The following is a 20,652-nucleotide window of genomic DNA, read 5'->3' on the forward strand; positions in this document are numbered from 1 at the left end:
TTAAAGACACCTGAACTCTGGTTTAAAGCTGAGAAGACTTGACTCTGACCCCTAACTCTGCCACTTTCTAGCAAGACAGAAAAGCAATTAGAGTCAGCAGAGTGGGCAATGTGAGAATCAAGTTGGAAACACTATTCTGCTCTCTCTACTGCTCCGCACCTTTTTGTTGCATGGTCTACTCCAACCCCTATCAGTGATTCTGATTGCCAAAGACTTTTCATTTATAGAATCCATCTTTTTCAGAAGATAATTGGAATTGGTATAGCCAAAAGAACTTACAATTACTTTGGTCTTCTGATGACTAGCTGATGTGATGTTGGGCCAATCTGTCAACTCACCTTTAAAATGGAATAAGCTAATTTCTAAAGACCTCTCTGAACCTAGAATTTAGTAACATTCTATACCTTTTGTGGAAAAAAAAAGTACTAGTCATTTGAATATACCTTATACAGTCAAGGTAAGGGTCAAATTCACTTTCCTTACTGGTAGTTTTGTATCCTTTTCATGCCCTACTCTCCTTGAATCTTTAAAAGGCTTTCCATTCAGCCTTTCATATTTACTTATTCAATAATCATTACTTAGCATGTACTGGATGCCAGTCTCTATAGCAGACACTAGGTTATAAAGATGATAAAATATTGTTGCTACTGCTGAGATATCTACTAGAAGAGGTAGCTGGTGAACACTGTACTAGAACAATGTAGAGAGTTGTGAAAAGAAGTGAGTATGCACTTCTTGACTACACCCTTTTCTTATGAGAGGTTGGGCATTTATGAACTTTCTTTGGTCTTCATTTCCCCTGCCTCTGCCTCACTACACACAAATGCACAAATGCACATACACATTTCAGTGCCACTTAAAGCATACAAGGGCCCATGTTGTGCAATGTGCTTTGATTTGGAAAATATATAATGAGAGAGGTGTAGTTTATTTTACCAGGTAGTTGATATCATATAAAGGGAGAGAAGATCAGTTTGTAACTGTCCACACTGTAAAGTAAAATGAGATACGTCTCATAAGTAAGGTCTAAAAACATCGCTGAAGGGGTTCCTAAGATGGAGAGAGCACGAGCAATTTAGAGCATCAGGAAAGGCTTGATGGAGAGGCTAACATTTCAGACAGACTTTCAGCATGGCTGAGAAATTTCAATTAAATATTGGGTGTCTTACAGCTATTGAATTTCAAAGGAAAATTTCAATGTGGAGAAAAATTACTTCATGTTTCACCTTTGGAAATGGTACTTTTCTATTTCTGTTGAAATGTATTTAAAATATCTGATGTGAGTTAGAGTTCTGGCCAACAGAAACCCTTTTAGCTGACTCACCAGGTTTGCCTGGGCACTTCCACTCCTACCAAATACTTTGTGCATTTACTAAAAGACACTTGTATTTGTTCCCAAACTGGGTATAATTTAATTAAATGTTATGTAAAACTGATGAAATATGAGAGAGAGAGAGAGAGAGAGAAGACAGGAGTTGTTATTTTTACAAAAATTAAATTGCTTTAGAAGAGCTAAAGAAAGGTGAGTCACTAAAGAATAGCTATTAAATTGGGAGCAGATTAAAAAAAAGGTAAAATTTTGGGAAAAAGTAATAAAAGAAATTCCATTCAGCAGACCCACGCTTGAAGAAAAAGCTTTGACTTTACCTAAAAATTTGATTAAAATAAAACTTTGGCGTTAAATATATATCATTTTTATGATCCCCTGTATTAATTCACTTTTTCAATTGAGTCTTGCAAATTGCATTGTGTAATGAGGTCTCTACTAACTCTGCCCTAATTCTAAATCCTGCAGACTTTATCAGAGCCTTCAGTATAATATTGCAGGAGTTCTGCAGCAGTTCATTGGTTTGATCTATAGTCCTAGTATATACATTTATCATCAGGCATAAACTCCAACTTTCACAAAACCAAAAGAGCCAAGAGGCCAACACCATGAATTCTGATAAAAGGAAAAGAGAAAAAGAGAGACTCAGAATTCCCTATCCTATATATTTTCTTCTCATTTTACCTCTTCTCGCTGGGCAATCCCTTCCACTTCTACTTTTTTTCTACATGCTAACACCCAAATCTGTATTTCCTGCCCCAAGTTCTCCACATCTTTCTTACTGGGGGAGCTGTACACACTTCATCTAATTTCACAAAGTCTTTGGCTGTTAATGAGGACACTTTTAAACTATATTATAATAGCTTCCTGACTATATTTGCTGGTGCATGTTAATGTCCTTTTCCACCTCCCAAAACAGAATCTCCAAATATCAATATAGCCACTGAACATGAATTACATATAGAAAATGTACATTGTGGATAAATGAACTGGAACACCTAACAAAACACGTCTTACTGGTCATTTTTTTGAACAAAGATAATAAGGCACAAATGATAATGCTGATAAGATTTTGTGTCATTCTCCTATCATTAGAGATTTATAATTTATTATAATGATTACCCTTGATAGGTGCCAGTGTATACTAATGCCAATATTTTTCTATTTTAGCTGTGGGATTTTTTTTTCCAGTTAACAGCCTACTAATTCACTATGAATTATTTTCTTACTATATTTTGATATGCAGCCTACTTTATAAGTTTGAAAATATATTTTCCATACAAAACGACCTAAAAATCATTATCGACATATATCTGATAAAAATACTGACATTTTTTCCCCAAAAATATTTCTTTGTAAAATAAGCATGCATCTTAACTCTGCATGACTTACATGTCAGGGAATATGGTGCTTACCACTCCTGTGGGATATAGGGGTCTTTGAGTTCAAGCCTGTGTCAGTATGTTTGCAGGTGGGGCCCAGCATATCTACTCAACTCTAGCTCTCATTCCAACCCCTGTGTTTTACAGTCAAGTGTAAGCACTGTTGTATAGCCCACCACCATCTGGTGGAAAGACACTGAAATGCAGACCATGGTCTTGGATAAATAACTTTTGAGCAATATAATTGGCCATTTTGATCAGGCTTCAGAGATATAGAAGTTATACTTTTCGATTTTGCTGTCGAACAAATGCAGAGGAAGTAGTTAAATCCAAGCAAGAGATGTGGAGCTGCTTTGTGTGTTTAATTTACTCCTGTGGTTCAGTTTCTCACTAACAGCAAAAAGTGGACTTGGCAGGGGCACACACATCTGTCTCAGATATGAGGTAAATTTCTGTCACAGTCTGTCCCCCCTTCTCCCTCTGCCTTGCACTTTGTCTGTCTGAATTGTCTTTGATCATAGTAATACTTTACGCTGCAGTTGGTTATGGAGAACATTGTCTTTGCAAGACTAGCTGGCCAGAAGGTTAGTGATTTTCAAAGTAATATTATTCTTGGCTGACTGCAGTGTTTTGGTTTTCTCAGCATCCCTCTTCCCTGGCTGCCTTTTGTCACTTGTCTAGCAGCCCCACATCTTTGATTTTCTTGCCTTACAACCAAGTCTTGAGTGCCTAGCTGCCACTTACCTTTTCCTTTCATTGCTACTTTTTCCCAGGTTCCTCTAAGTGTGCCGGTTTCTAATATGCATATTGCAATTTTTCCTTTCACCCTTTTTCCCCATCTAATTTTGCTGCTTCTTGACTTTCCTTTTTAAGTAGGCTCCATGCTCAACATGGAGCTCAAACTCAAGACCCTGAGATCAGGACTCACGTGTCTACTGACTGAGTTAGCTAAGTGCTCCTCTTCTTAATTCTCTTGTTTCATACTTTCTTCAGGAATCCAAGGCCAAGACAAGCAATCTATTTATAACTTGGAGAAATATTATTAACCAAAATTCCTCCAAGGGCCAGATGAACACAGTAATGAGTCAAGCAAGTGGGTCAGAGGCAGAAGTGAGAGGCCAAAAACAATCTGCCCAGGTGGATTGCTAGAATAGGGGCTTAGGGAAGCCTGGCTACCCAGTGTTTTAAGAGAAGAGAGTAATCCAACACTTTAAGTGCAATATCCTGGTTTTTAAATATTGGCACCTAATTTATTTTTAAAACCCTGTGACAGAAAAAAAAAATAGCATAGTGGTACAAAATATCCTGCAATGCCTTTTTGCACATGCTTGTAGAAATGATGCTACCCTTCCTGTTCTTATCTCCCCTGCTGCCCTGGGAGTGGTTCTCATTGTTGCTTAAGTTCAGATTGCTTCCTGTAAGGAGAGCCACCAAGACAATAAGAGTTCAGATCTTCCCTGGATATTCTGGACTGAAGATTTGTGTCTCCCCCCAAATTCATACCTTAAAACTCTAAACCCTCAACCTGATGGTTTTAGGGGATGGGGCCATTGGGAGGTAGTTAGGTTTACATGAAGTCATGAGAGGGTGGAACCCGCATGACGGGGTTAGTGTCCCTCTAAGGGGAAGAGACTAGAGCTCTCTCTACCACAGGAGGACACAGCAAGAAGGTAGTCATCTGCAAAACAGGTAGAGCCTTCACCAGGTACTGGATCTGTTGGCATCTTGACCTTGGACCTCCCAGCCTTCAGAATTGTGAGAAGCAAATGTTTGTTGTTTAAGCCACCTGGTCTGTGGTATTTCGTTATAGCAGCTGAACCAACTAAGACACAGAGTCAACTTCTGGGTAGTTTAGAGTGTACCAGAGTTTAGTGGTAGGGTATTCAGATAGGAACCTTTTTTTCGCCTCACTTCATGTTTCCATGGAGAAGGGCATCACAGAATTTCTTCCTATCTTTTCTGCTTCTTGCCTTACTTCTTCCCAGAGGTAGAAGAATGAACTGTGTGACTGGAACTGCAGGAGCAAGCACAGGATGTACTGTGAAGAGCCTTCTCTGTTCTTTTCCTTTCTGAGCCAGGGGGTGCACCTTCTACTCTATCCTTCCATGTTGAAGATAGGAAGCCTACGGTAGCAGGGCTGCCTGTGACAAGAGGCATGATTTTTATAATCACTGGCTTCAAATTAGGAAGCCCATTGTTTCTGCACACCTAATCTGTGTTTTCCACAGGACAGTAAAGTTCACACTGTGGTCATCATCTGCCTGATGTCCCCATCTCTTCTGTCTCTTAAGTGGTTCTAAACTCTAGTGAAGTGGAATGTACCTTCTTATCTCAGACAGCAGACTTTAGGTCCTTTGATGCTAAATACACTCTAATTTCAAGCCTGTTCAGGAATAATCTATCTTTCTGTGCTTCCCTAAAAGCATTTGTCCCCCCCTTTCTGCTTGTCCCTAGGATGGGCCAACACAATTGTATTCTGGAAAGGGAGATGCCAGAGACGGTATTGTTCTGCCCTGGGGACTTACAGTCTGTGTTTGTTTTTAGTACTCTTCCAAGATCTTTCCTATGTGGACATCATATATGGGTTTATATTCTCTTATGATTCTGTAATTGTTGGCTCTCTTATTATTATTTTCTTCCTCCCAGTAATTTCATAGGCTTGAGTTAACATATTTTATCTCTTCTGATGTTAGATCAGAAAGTAGGACCACTACTTTTCTTCTTCTCATCAAGTGTCATCAAACATCATCTCACATGTTTGTATCAGAAACATTTGTTTCCTTCCAAATCTTTTCATCATGCCCATATTCTGGAGAGAAGACAGAGCGATGGGAGACCAGTGTATAATGTACCTCAGATCCTAATTATATTAATCAAAGCAAAGTTCTATTTAGTCGGGTTCATTAGGCACTAAAAAAATCATCATCAGGGCTTCAGCAATGAAGAAAAAAGAAACAAAATGTAGGACTTTATAAAGAAGACCACAGCTTGGAACTAGAGAAAAAAAATATTATGTTGTTGTTGTTGTTGTTATAATATACCAAAGCTCAGCATGTGGCATTCATCACTGTCCACTGACCATATGTTAAGTCAGGATTGAAGATTTCACTATTGAATTTATAATTCTGTAGAAAATGGTCTTCTCAGGAATATGATAGAGGTCCTCCCCAAATCCACCCTGAATCTTCCACTCCTTAGCCAGCCTTTTCCATGATAATGTATAGAATCCTTATCCATTTAAATTCTACCCCCATCCTTGCCTCAAATACTGCTTTCACCCACCCCTAATTAAAATCTGTCTTTTCTGTGACAATATCATTTACCTAGAAGCTGCCTCCAGTGAGGGGTATCCTTTTCTCTATCTTGAGTCAGATGTTTAGGAAGAAGAATCGTCAATATTATTCCTCACTGGGATTCCTGGATGTTTGTTTTGTCACTATCATTCAGCAAAAAACTTTCTCTTACAAGTGGATACAAATTACATCCACCTTGGACATACCAATCTAACTCAGAGACTTCAGTACCTGTTTCTTCTTTAACCTACTTTGTGCAAGGGCCTCCTTGACAGCAACACCTATATTGATGGCCTCTAGCATCCTGACATTGCTGCTTTTCAACTCTGATGACCTGCCTTAATCTGGCCCTTGATCCATCTACTTAGTACTCCCTCTCTCTTGCTACTCACCCTGACCTTTCCTCTGCCTCCTTTTTTTTTTTTTAAAGATTTTATTTATTTATTCATGAGAGATACAGAGAAAGAGAGAGAGAGAGAGAGGCAGAGACACAGACAGAGACAGAGACACAGGCAGAGACACAGGCTCCATGCAGGGAACCTGATATGGGACTCGATCCTGGGACTCCAGGATCATGCCCCGGGCTAAGGCATGATCAGCGCTAAACCCGCTGAGCCACTCAGGGATCCCTCCTCTGCCTCCTTGAAGTTTTTATTATTTTTTATTTTTTATTGGTGTTCAATTTGTCAACATATAGAATAACACCCAGTGTTGGTTTTTTTTTTTCCCTGATTCATCTGAACAGTTGTCATGTCTTCCTTCTCTGAACACCCATAGTGCTTTGCTTCTTTCTTTCTCTCTCTTACTACATATGTACCTTGTGTTAGAGTCCTCTTGTTCCTCTAGCCCCAATACCTTACCAGAGGTAGAATGGAGTAGAAGAAAAATGTGGAGTGGAATCAGACTGATCTGACTTCACATGCCAGTAACTCTGCTGCTTACTGGATTTGTGATCTTTGATAACCTACTCTAACATTTTAAGCTTCAATGAGTTTGGTCTTTTCCTGAAAGCGAGGAGCAATAATATCTATATTAACAGGTTGGTTTTGAAGACTTAATGGAAAAGTACAGGTAAAGCACCTAACAAATTTTTCAAAAGATTTATTTGAGAGAGAGAGAGAGTCTCAAACAGACCCTTGCTGAGCACTGAGCCCAGTGAGAAGCTCGATCTCACAACCCATGAGATCATGACTTGAACTGAAATCAAGAGTCAGAGCTTAACCAACTGAACCACGCAGGCCCCCCTGCATCTAACATAATTTTTGTTAGATAGCAACCAGAAAATACAAGGAAGTTATTATTACTGGAAACTAGAAGAAAGGACTTTTACTGATCTTCATTCCTATGTGTTGTGCCTTGCTCAATGGATATGATGGTTAATATTTATTGAAAGATACATGAACAAATGAATGGGAGAATGATTGAAAAAAACACTTCCTGCTCATGAGTTATTTTACATCGGAATAAAAATGAAAGCTATTGTGTTAGAAACTGAGAAGTTATTAGTCTTGCCTTTGGTATTAGTTTCCCGAGGCTGCTGTAACAAAGTACTACAGACTGGATGGCTTCAACAACAGCAATTTATTGTCACAATTCTAGGGGCAAGAAGTCTAAGATCAAGGTATTGACAAGGTTGATTCCTTCTAAGAGCCATGAGGAAAGGATCTGCTCCAGGCCTCTGGTGGTTTGCTGGCAATCTTTGGTGGTTTTTGGCTTGTAGAAGCATTATCTAATCTCTGTTTTCATTGTCACATGACATTCCTCCTGTGTATCCACATCATCATCCCTCTGCACAGGTCTGTCTTGCATCTAGCTCCTCCTATTTTTGTAAGGACATTGTCATATTGGATTAGTGCTCACTCTAATGACCTCATCATAATGTGATCATCTGCCAACATCCTATCCCCAAATAAGGTTACATTCACAGTGAGGAATTAGGCTTCACTATCTTTTGGGGGTGCACAATTCAACCTGTAACAGCTTCTAATCTATAGAAACTCTAACATATGTAGGGATACAAAACCATATAAAATAATTGATAAGAAGGAATATATATTTAATCATAAATTATGATTTCATGAATGACATAAACCCCTAAGTATTCTAGATTTAATAAAAATGATTATTTGCAGCATCAAGGCAAACTTCATGGAAAGGATGATTTGAAGGTGGGCTCTTTCCTTAAATAAATGTTATTTCTAAATAACCATGTTTTCTATATGTTGTTACTGGTTAACATTTTGAAATAGCTTCAGATTACTTGAGTTAATGAGACAGCTCGAACAATGGGATCAGACTGTTAATGTGGCATACAATAAATGTGTGTTGCAAGAAAGAAGTTTCCAGGGAACAAGGATTGCTATAGTAACCTGATATATCATTAAAAATGTAATGAATAAATATCATCAGGCTCTCAGATTCACTGCACAGAAAAACTTCAAGACTGGTATAACCAAGTAGTTCTCATGCTGATTTCTCAATGTTTTGTGAGCTAAATCAGAGTGATTGTCCATTAGCAAAAAAGAATAACAATAATATTCAGGTAGTTCAAGACTCCATAAGGTGCATAAAAACTCTTTCAATATCACTGTGGAGAGTGTCTTTGGCCCCAGCTGACTGAAAGGTTTGTAGATAACTCCTGGAAGCTATGTAGCCCACTGGTACTTGAGGTAGGTAGGTAGAGCTTATAGTTTGCAAAACAAAGCCAATGGCCCCATTTGGTCAGGGAAATTGGGGTGTGGGTTGTCTGTGTTAAGACAACAAAAAGCTTTGCCAGATTAGAGCTCCTTCTCCCACTGCTCCTTGGCAGGGAAGCTAATTCCTAGCCCCACACAATGACTACAGCCTTCAGCCTGTCTAAGCAGGGAACCTAACCAGAGTACGTGGAAGGGCCTTAGCCCATTCATCAGCCTTACATACAGAGAGTACATCCCATGCAGAACAAAACAAGCAGTTTCGGCTGGCCTCAGGGAATTCAGTGCACACTCTGGCCTAATTTGGGTCCCCAAACAATGAGTTATATAGGTCCTACTGCCCTGCCAGGGCAGGGAAATTAATTCATAGCCCTACTTACTACTGAATACAGTTCCCAGTCCTGAATATAGTTAAATCTGACCAGAGAATCCAAGCAACTATGAAACATATCCTACATCCTCACTTGTGTAGGGAACCAAGCCAGCAGTCCCATTCAACTGTTCTCAGCCAGGGACACATGCTCCCATCCCTGTCCTTAGAGCTCCAACAATTGCCTTGTCCCAAAATAGACCAAAATAGCCAGTTCTACCTTCCCATGGACATTACCAACAAACACATCTAGAAATGCAAACTGAGATGACTAGTGAAGAACTACCTTTGCCATAGCAAATCTGTGAAGTCTAGAAGAGGAGACTGATTACTCAGATGTGCAGATAAAGTACAAATACAGCTGTGCAAGCAAATGTGACATCACCAAAGGAAACTAAGATATCTCTAATAACTGATCCTGAAGAAATGGAGATCTATGTATTTCAGACAAAGAATTCAGAATAGCCTTCTTAAAGAAGTGAACTACAAGAAAACACAGACAACTAAATAAAATTGGGAAAACAATGAATAAACAAAACAAGTTTGACAATGAAAGAGCAAATACCAAAAGAAAACAAATTCTATAGTTGAAAAATATAATAACTGAACTGAAGAATTCAGTAGAGTTCTGTAGAGAGTTTCAAAAGTAGACTCAGCCATACCTAAGAAAGAATCAGTCACCTGCAGAATAAGACATTGAAAATTACCTAGTCAGAGAAGAAAAAAAAAAGAAAAAGAATAAAGAAGCCCTATAGTAATTATAAGACACAATGAAAAGAAACAATATTCATATAATAGGAATTGGAGAAGAAGAACAGAAAGAGAAAGGGACAGAAAGTATATTTAAAGCAATAATGGCTAAGAACTTCCTGAACCTGGGGACAAAGATGGACATCCAGATCTGTGAGATCCAAAGGACCCCAAATAGGGCTACACTAAGTCACATTATAATTAAATTGTCAAAAGTCAAAGAGAAAGAATTTTAAGAGCAGCAACAGAACAGAGAAGTATAAGGGAACCCCTATAAGATTATTGGTGGGTTTCTGAACAGAAACTTTTTGGGCCAGGAGAGAATGGGGTGACATATTCAAAATATTGGAAGAGGGGGATCCCTGGGTGGCTCAGCAGTTTAGTGCCTGCCTTCAGCCCAGGGTATGATCCTGGGGTCCCAGGATCGAGTCCCACATCAGGCTCCCTGCATGGGCCCTGCTTCTCCCTCTGCCTGTGTCTCTTCCTCTCTCTCTCTCTCTCTCTCTCTCGAATAAATAAATAAAGTCTTTAAAATATGTATATTGAAAGAAAACTGTCAACCAAGAATTCTATACCTGGCAAAGCCATCCTTCAGAAATGAAGAAGGGATAAAGACTTTCCCAAATAAACAAATGCTGAGGGAGTTCATTACACCAGATCTGCCTTACAAGAAAAGCTAGAAGGAATTCTTTGAGTGGAAGTAAAAGAACACTAATTAACATCATAAAAAACATAGAAATGTAGTACCCAACTAACTGATAATGATAACTATATGATTATATTAGATTCTACAATATGGTAATAATGGTGCATAATTTACTTTTACGACAAAAGTTAAAAACAGGGGTTCCTGGGTGGCTCAGTCAGTTAAGCATCTGCCTTCAGCTCTGGTCAGGATTCCAGGGTCCTGGGATCCAGCCCCATGTCAGGCTTCCTGCTCAGTGGAGAGCCTGCTTCTCCCTCTCCCTCTGCTGCTCCCCCTGCTTGTACTCTCTCTTTCTGTACAAATAACCAAATCTTAAAAGAAAATAAAAGTTAAAAACAAAACCAAATGTAGTAACAATACCCATAATTATAATAATCTGTTATAAGTTATGCAATATAAGAAACACGTAAATTGTAATAGCAGTAACCTAACTCTTCCAAAAAATTGAAGCGGGAACAGTCCCAAACTCATTTTAGGAGACCTGTATTATCCTGATAGAAAAATCAGAAAAGGACCATACTAGAAAAGAAAACTACTGGTCTGATGAATATAGATGTAGCAGTTCTCAATAAACTACTATCAAAACCAAATTCACAAGCAAATTAAAAGGAACATATACCATAGCCAAGGAAGATTTATCCCTGGGACTTAAGGATGGTTCCACATAATGTGATACATCACCATTACAGAATGAAGAATCATATGATTGTCTCAATGGACACAGATTTGACAAAGCATTTGACAAAATTCAGCATCTATGATAAAAGCTCTTAACAAATTAAGCATATAAAGAACATATCTCAACATAATAAGGCCATATATTACAAGGTCATAGTTAACATCATACTTGATGATGAAAGATTAAAAGTTTTTCCTCTAAGGTCAAGAAAAATACAAGATGTCCACCTTACCATTCGTATTCAGCATAATACTAGGAGTCCTGGCTAGAGTAATCAGGGAAGAAGAAGGAGGGGGGGAGGAAAGAGGAAGAAAGAAAGAGAGAGACAGAGGAGGGAGGGAGGGAAAGAATGAAAGAAAGAAAGAAAGAAAGAAAAAAAAGAAGAAAGAAAGAAAAGAAAGAAGAAAGAAAGAAAGAAAGAAAGAAAGAAAGAAAGAAAGAAAGGAAAGAAAGAAAGAAAGAAAGAAAGAAAAAGAAAGAAAGAAAGAAAGAAAAGGAAAGAAAGAAAGACTATCAGAATTGGAAAGGAAGAAGTAAAATTGTCTCTCTTTGCAAATGACATGATTTTGTATTTAGAAAATCCTAAAGACTCAACCAAAAAGCTTTCAAGATATAACCAATGAATTTAGTAAAGTTGCAGGACAGAAAAATTAACATACAAAAATCTATAGCATTTCTATGCACTAAGAACTACTTTTCTAAAAAAGAAATAAAGAAACTGATCCAATTTACAATAACATCAAAAACAATAAAATACTTAGGAATAAATTTAACTCTAAAAATTATACGACATTGAAGAAAGAAAGAAAAGAAGATGCATATTCACAAATAGGAAGAATTAATATTGTTAAAATGTCAATGCTACCACAAGCCATCTCTAGATTCAGTGCAACCCCATCAAGATTCCAAGGGCATTTTTTTATAGAAGTAAAAAAGGAAATCACTCCTTAAGTGAATATGGAACTACAAAGACCTTGAATAGCCAAAGAAGTCCTGAGAAAGAAGAACCACGCAAAAGAGATCACACTTCCTGATTTCAAACTATTCTATAAACTGTAGTCATCAAACAGCATGTACTGGCATAAAACACACACACACACACACACACACACACACACACACACACACACACACACAGAGAAAAATAGACCAAAGAAACAGAATTATGAGACCAGAAATAACCCAAGTGTGTGTGGTCAAATAATATTTGGCAAAGGAACCAAGAATACTCAATGGAAAAAACACAGTCTCTTCAATAAATGATGCTAGGATAATTGCTTATTTACATGTAGAAGAACCAGCGTGGACCCATATCTTACACCACTCACAAAAATTACCTCAATATGGATTAAAGACTTCTGTGTAAGACCTGAAACCATGAAACTCCTAAAAGAACACATAAGACTAGAGCTCCTTGACATGGGTCTTGGTAATGATTTTGGGGGCATGACACCTAAAGCATAAGCAGCAAAATAAAAAAAAGGAAGTGGGACTACATCAAACTGAAAAGCTTCTGCACTGCAAAAGAAACCATCCACAAAGTTAAAAGACAATCTATGGAATGGAAAAAATATTTTCAAGCCATATATCTGATAAGGGGTTCATTCCAAAATATATAAAGAACTTCTACAACTCAATAGCAAAATAACTGGGCAAAGGACCTGAACAAACATTTTCTCCAAAGAAGATATATGAAAGGCCAACAAGTACATGAAAAGATACTCAACATACTGTCATTAGGAAAATACAAATTATAACAACAAGCAGCTATCATCTTATACCTATAAGAATGGCCATCTCCAAAAAGGCAAAAGATAACTAATGCTGTCATGGACATAGAGGAAAGGGAACCATTGTGCACTGTTGCTAGGATTGCACGTTGGGTGCAGCCACCATGGAAAACAATATGGAGGATCCTCAAAAAAAGTAAACATAAAACTACCATGTGATCCAGCAATTCCACTTGTGGGAATATATCCAAAGGAAATGAAAACATTAACTTCAAAAAATATTATGTTCATGGCAAAATTATTTCTAATAGCCAAGACATGGAAACAACCTAAGTGTCCATTGATGAATGAATGAATGAAGAAATATATATATATAATAAATGAATATATATATATACACACACACATACACACACACCACTATGGAATGTTATTCAGCCATTAAAAATGAGGAAATCCTACCATTTGCAATAACATGAATGAAACTTGAAGGCATTTTGGTAAGTGAATTAAGTTAGAAAATGAAAGACAAGTGCTGTATGATCTCACTTATGTGTGGAATCTAAAAAAGAAAAAACAACCAACAAAAAACCCAAATGTGTCGGAAAGGTGATCACACTTCTTGTTACTGGAGGAAGAGAGTGGGGGGAGAGGAAATTGGAGGAAATTGCTCAAAAGATACAAACTTCCAGTTGTAAATACATACTAGGGATGTAATGTACAGTATGAAGACTGTGCCAACACTGCTGTGTGATCTATAGGAAGTTTGTTCAGAGAGTAAGTCCTATGACTTCTCATCCAAGGAGAAAATACTTTTCCTTTTTTTTTTTCTTTCTTTTGATTGTATCTTTTCAAGAAGATGGATGTTAACGGGACCTGTTGTGGTAACCATTTCACTATATATATGTAAATCAAGCCACATGCTGTACAGCTTAAACTCATACAATGATGTATGTCAATTTTTTTTCAACAAAACTGGAAAAGGCTCCTCACCAAAAATGGAAAAAGAATAAGCAAACTCCTTCAGTATGACCTTTTGACTAAAATCACTGCCATTATCCTCAAAACATTAATTTTAGCTCTAAGAAATAGTCATAGGAATAGACCTGGTTATATGCTTTTCAAGAGAAATCATAGTTTGCCAACTCTGAAGAGTGCGATAGATGCTGTAGTATCTTGGTATTCATACAGCGTTAGAAGGGAGATCTTTCTGTTAGAGCTCTCATCTGCTGTTATTGGATTGACCTTTCAGTTCCCACCTTTTCTCTCCTCCATCTTAATTCACTTACTTCCTTAGATGTATCTTGTTTGCCCGTTTCTTTAAACTTATTGCATCAGTCACTGAAGGAATGAGGCAGATGCTCTAGCAGTCCAAGCATTAAATAAAATCCAGCCTTTTGGGTAGGAGACATGGAAGGCACAACTTGGGAGTGTGATAGAGGAAACATGGTAGTCAAAAGACAGCTCTTCTCCTAATTTCATCAGCCCTCTCTCCAGTAGCGACTTTCTGGATCTCCCATGGAACATCTGTACTTTTGTTCTCAGTGTCTTTATACCCATTTTGCCTGATAGGAATGTGATGATATCACCAGTGGTCTTTATGGCTTTGCCATGCTCCTCCTAACACAGGGCCTTTGCACAGGCTGTTCCCTGTCTCTGGGATATGGTTTCTTCTCATGTGGCCTAGTTAATTATCCATTTGTCCTTCAGATTACAGCTCCAGCCTTCCTTCCTCAGATAAGTCTTCACCTGACTAATCAAATTCCCTTCCTAAAGGCTCTCCTAACACATGTACCTTTTGTTTATAGCGCTTGTCATGTTGACACCTGTATGACAGTTCGATCAATGAGAGCTCAATCATGGCATCAGCTGTTTTTACTTGCTGCTGTCTTCCCAATTCTGGTATGTAGTACTATCCTGATAAATATTTATTAAACAAGTGAGCAAATAGCTGTGTTCCTTGGATTACACTTAAGAATTTCTGACTTGGATACGCTTGCATCCAAGAATCATTCAGTTTTGTGTTTGCACTGGCACAGTGTGCTGGCAGTTCATGCGATGCGGTCCCACAGTCTATGGTGATAGCCTTAATGGCTGTTGAAAACTGACGCATGATATTGCTCTCTCTTATTTCTGGTGGTAGGTTTTATAAATCACATCTCACAGTTATAATGTTGCCATCCTTGTCGGTGTGGATTATTGATAATACAACGCACATAGTCGTTGACGTAACGTCACCAGAAATTTTCTATGGAGAAGAATGTTAGGCTTTGGTGGTGTTTGGTGTCCTGAATGATTACTACTGTGTTTGAAACTGGGAAAAAAGAAAAATGGCAATAGATAATGAAGGAACACTTTGAAGTATAATGAGTTCTTCAGGATTCGGAAGCCACGTCTCTATGTGGCGGGCAAGGATTAATGTCACAGACCACATGGGTTTAAGAAGTAGGGAGTCTTGGCAGATGTGCCCTCCTCGGTATAGTATTTCAGAATCTCAGAGAGGTTCCCCCAAGATATGAGAAATGTTCTGGGTGTTTAAGAAGTTCATAATCTGGTTGGGAAATGGCCTGTATGGACATAAGTGCGTAGTTCTAATGATGCAGTAACACACACACATTCACACACACAGCATTCCCTGGTAGCCATGACTCTGAGGGAGGGAAAGAATGATCCCAGTTGCCAAGGCCCTCATGACTGGTGGCCCACCCCTCTCTTCTGACTTTGTCTTCTGCTCATTCCCTCTTTTACCTCACACACTGGTCAACTCACTGTTTCTACCCCTGGGCCTTGGATCTGGCCCTGGTGTGCTGTTGCCCCCAGACAACCACATAACTGGCTTGCTCATGTCCTCCAACACTTGACTGCCACCTTTTCAGTGAGGCCTACTTTGGCCACACTGTTTAAAATTGTGACATCAGCCAATCTCACTGTCCACAATCCATCCCTTTCTTTCTCTTTTTTCCTCCAGCGTGTTTTATGCTACCTAATAATGCTACATATTTTCCTTTTCCTTTTTTTATCTTTTTTATCTTTATCTTTTTTTTTTTTTTTTTTTTTTTTTTTTTTTTTACCACCTCCCCTCACTAAAATGCAAGCTCCCTGGGAGCAAAGACCATCCTCTGTTTTCTGTCCGGGTGTCTCTCCAGTGGGTAGAACAACACCTGATACATCGTGGGAGCTCAATAGATATTTGTTGGATGAATGAATGAATGAATGAATGAACGAAAACACTGCATAGAAGAGGAGAAAGTATGCAAGTTCATCATAGAGACCAAGACCCTGGGTGATCTCTGGCACAACCGCTAAGCTCTCTAAACCCCGCGTGTAAAGTGAAGCCCATCCCCCCTGATTTCTGTCACTGCCGAGAATTGTTCTGCGTGCGCTGCCTCGCCCCGAACTGCAGAAACGAGACCAGTAGTCGGTGCCGCTGTCGCGCGGGCGGCCCCTGCCGGGCGTGCAGCCGGCCCTGGCCCAGTCACAGCCATCGTCCTCCCGAAGGCTCTCGGCAGGAACGGAGGGGTCGGAGGTGATCGCGACTTGGAAGAGGCCGCAGCAGAGTCCCCAGAAGCGACTAGGTTACGCGTGGGTCTTGGACGAGCGGACGACGCCGGAGTCCGGCGTGAGGAAGGGCCTCCTGGGCAGCACCTGCGGTTCTCAGCGGCTCGGGCGCAGGAACAGGGCGAGGCGGAACAGACAGACGGCCGCGTGAAGGGAAGACGAGGCAAGACACGCGCAGGAGGCGGGGTGAGCAGGCCCCGCGGGGGGGGGGGGGCTGCCGCGCGTGGTCAAGTCCGCGCGTGCAAGGTCAAGGCCCGGGGAAGGCTGTGGGGGAAGGGTCCGCGTGCCCGCGGCGTGCTCGGCCTTCCTCGGGCCGGTGCTAGGCCGCCGCGTGACACTGTGGTTCGGGACGCTGGACACCTGGGGGGCGTTAGTTAAGATTCCGGAGCCGCATAGAAGTCATACTTCGGTGACAGAGCTCCAGGATGTCTGTGTGCGTGCATGCACGTGTGTGCGCGTGTGTGCGTGCAAGCCTGCGCTCTCAGGGAGCCTCCTGAGCAGTGATAACGTGACCGTGAAGTGACGGCACAAACACGAAAGGAAGGATTTAGGCCAGAAATTGATCTACTGCGAGGAGCACGCAGAGAATTCGCGCTCAAAGACCAGAAGGATCCCGGCGCCGCTGGAAGGCAAGGTCCGGGGGGCGCTGGCAGGAAGCAGGGAGGCTCCCCGGGAGTCACTGGGGTCTTTCAGGGCTGGGCCTCCACGTGGTCCACTCTGAAGCGGCTTCAAGGAAGAGGCTTCCCTTTAAAGTGAAAAGAACTGCGAACGCAGCAGACCTGGGGAAATTTCTGCCCCGGGCCCATGGTGAGAGTGGTAAAAGTCTTCTATGAATGTTGGAGAGAGTTTTTTTTAACACCACAGAGGAATGTAGGAGAGCTCTAGAAGTTCAGGCTTTCAAAAGTAAAATAGGGAACACCACATATCTATAAGGTAACCTTTATGCACATTGCAAGTCTAGTTTTCTTACACAGAATCATGGAACAGCAGACCTGACAAGGATCTTATATGCCATCTGATGCAGTTGGCCTCATTTTCTAGAAGCTAATCTTCAGGAAGGTGTGGTGTGGCCTTAGCAACACAGTTGGCGGATTTAAAAGTAAAGAGAATTTAGGACTTCCTGCCAGTCTGCCCTCTCTTCCCTCTTTCCCTCCTGCCTCCCTCCTGCCTGCCTCCTTCCTTCCTGCTTTCCCTCCCTCCCTGCTGTCTCCCCTCCCTCCCTTGTCCCCTCTCTCCTTCCCACCCTCCCATCTTCCCTCCTTCCTTCCTTCCTCCTTTCTTTTTCAAATTAGGAATGCATGTTTAGCAATCCCTGTAACAAGATAAATAATTACTTTTTAGATATTAAGAAATTGTATTTATTTTAGTTCACTATAGTCAATACATTGTTATTGGAATCACATTGTTGGGTATATTGAAATGTATACCGAGTTCTTTATCTAGTGGAGCTATGAAGTGAAATAGCTTATTTGTTTTCTGTATAGGCACTGTCTCTAAAATATGTAACAAAACTGTTTCAGGTCAATAGCACCTTCACCAAAAGAAAGCAGAGACATTAATATTATAATCCTAGGTAAGCTGTTCAAACAAACACGACAGCATACTTTAATTTCTTTAATTCACACTAAGTTGTTAAGAAAATTACTCATGTTCACAGCATGGGTTCCTACTTCTGGGTCTGTAAAATTAAAGCAAAAAAGAAATGACAGGAAAATATTGAGAGAAATGTCAACAATTAAAATTTTCAAACTTAACCTAGTCATCATCAATTAAACAACCAAGGAAGTGAGTCAGTTTTGAGATGGATCTTGGAACAGTTTCAATTAAAAGGAGCAAATTCATTTTCATCTTTTAGCTATATCTAAAGTGCAATTGAAATCCTAAAATACTATTTTTGAATTAGGCATTATGACTAAAATTAAATAGACCATCATGTACTATATTAAGGCTTACAATACTTTTCCTTTTTCTTTCAAGTATCAAATTGTAAAAATGGTTATTATCGTCTTTTAGTAAAATGGAATCTATTAAGTAAAAGAATTAAGACATTTTTCTATCTGTGTAAGTGCATCTGGGGAAAGAATTTGAAAATTCTTGTACCTTGAGCTCGTATGGACTTCTGCCCCTAAATGGACTTCTCCTTGCTTGTTCTATTCCCACATGTGAATCATGTCTGACCTCTAAATCAGGAATGAAAAGAAAAACGGGAATGGGGAGATGTGTTTTCTCTTTGATCCATTCTCTGATCATAAAGGAAACTGGGAATATGGAAATGCATTTTCTCTTTGATGCAGGTTTTGATCAGCATATTTATAAGCAGCTCAGGGAGTTTTTGCAGAGAAAGAGAGATGGGAGAAATCTCCCACCCTGGTGCTTCTCTGGTTCCAGTGCATCTGGCAAGATTATAGAAAATACAGAGGAGCTAGGCATTCATGGCAGGGTGCAATCAGAGAGTCAACAAGTCCTTAGCAAGCATCCACAAGGTGCTTAACTTTGAACTGCACCCCAGGCGTAAACCATAACTTCCTACAACTCAGCTCTATGGGTAGGTGATTTAAGTATAGTTAAGAACTTCACACTGGCAAATGCTGCGTTATTTATCCTTAATCCAGAAACTGACATTAGATCTGATATTCAAACCATTGTTGATGTGGTCACATTGACAAGGTTGGTACAGAAATTCACCCATACCCTAGGAAGCCCACATCTGTGCCATCTCCTGTCCTGGTGTGCTTATTGTATTATCATCTTTGAGTTCTTCCATTACCAACATTAATTGGAAATCTCACGCTATTAGTCTTAGTTGTACCCCTGGAAACTCAAAGTGTGTGGGAGACGTGATAGATTTCTAGTTGGATTTAGTGTCTCCACATCTCCTCCTCCTCCTTTACCTTCTTTAATCATGTCTGTTGCCACCCTCTCCCAAAACACAGCTCTAAATATTTACCCAACTTTGCTGTTATGGTTATTTTTTTTTTAAGATTTTATTTGTTTATTCACGAAAGACACACGCACACAGAGAAGCAGAGACACAGACAGAGGAGAAGCAGGCTCCATGCAGGGAGCCCAATGTGGGACTCGATCCTGGAACTCCAGGATCACGCCCTGGGCCCAAGGCAGGAGCTAAACTACTGAGCCACCCAGGGATACCCTGCTGTTAACGGTTATTAACTCCCACACCCAGCTAGCTCAGGAATCCTCCCAAGGCCTTGTTGCCATGATATCTGGGTCTGGGCTGCTTAATCCTGGAACTTCATTCCCTTCTCCTTGTTCCATAGTGTGAAAACCCAGCTAAAGAGCAGTGAGATATGGAATAGTAATTCCCACACCTTGATGATGATGTTAATTATCTAGGGATTGTTCTTAAAAAAAAAAAAAAAATCTCTGGGCCCCTTCTCTGGAAATTCAGATTTCAGTAGGTCCAAGATGAATTTTGATGATGGACCAGATTTGGGAAACATTGCTTTCCTATAAACCCTGCCACTCAGCATGCAGTCTGCTGTCCAGTAGCATTGGCCTCACTTGAGAGCTGGTTAGAAATGCAGGATCTCAGGCCATGCTTTAGATCTCTTAAATCAGTCAGACTCAACATTTTAACCAGACCTCCATGACTTACCTCATGATAGTTTGAGAAGTTCTTCTGGGAAAAACTGTGACTCTGAAGCAGAAAAATCTTGATTGTGCTCCCAAAAGTGCTTTAGCAAAATGGGGCCTAGGATGTGTACTTTAAATTTTCTCTACTCATTTCCTCATAAGAAAGAGAAGGAAAGTTGGAGAAAGAGAGAAAGGGAGTTGGTTTGAATGATGTCTTATTTCATAAGATAAGTAGTTTTAAAGAGATCTTTTATCAGCAAAATGGAACAGAAAGATAATAGGAATGAAAGTATCAGGTTGTATATGTGAATGTGGTGTGTTCGGTGTATGTGTGTGTGGTGCTTGTGGTATGTGTGTGTGGTATGTGCGTGTGTATAGTGTGTGTGGTGTGTATATTTTTGTGCTTGTGATGAGAAAGTGGTAGTTCCATCCTCCGCTCTGTTATTTTGCTAGGACTGCTATAATGAAGTACTACAGACCGGGAGGCCTAAACAACCTTATTGTCTCATAGTTCTGGAGGCCAGAAGTCTGAATCACAGTGTCTTGTAGTTCTTTATTTTGTGACATCAT

General features: G+C 39.9%; 2 long non-coding RNA genes across 3 annotated transcripts in view; one reads left to right on the forward strand and one right to left on the reverse strand.

The window, feature by feature from the left end:
- Positions 1–20,652, forward strand: part of LOC140602924 (uncharacterized) — a 38,025-nt gene that overhangs the window by 11,491 nt on the left and 5,882 nt on the right. The window contains exons 3-4 of one of the 2 annotated variants that reach the window (XR_012005929.1): positions 14,739–14,832; positions 16,026–16,567. The exons of the other annotated variant lie outside the window; for it this stretch is intronic. This is a non-coding gene — a long non-coding RNA (uncharacterized lncRNA). Of the gene's footprint in view, positions 1–14,738; positions 14,833–16,025; positions 16,568–20,652 lie in introns of those variants that run through there. 2 annotated transcript variants of the gene reach the window in all.
- Positions 17,903–20,596, reverse strand: LOC140602923 (uncharacterized). Its single transcript, XR_012005927.1, has 3 exons — positions 20,105–20,596; positions 18,589–18,668; positions 17,903–18,166 (listed from the first exon to the last, which is right to left on the reverse strand). It is a non-coding gene; the product is annotated as an uncharacterized lncRNA (long non-coding RNA).

Source organism: Canis lupus, chromosome 13 (assembly GCF_048164855.1).
Source record: "Canis lupus baileyi chromosome 13, mCanLup2.hap1, whole genome shotgun sequence".
Lineage (NCBI taxonomy): Eukaryota > Metazoa > Chordata > Mammalia > Carnivora > Canidae > Canis > Canis lupus.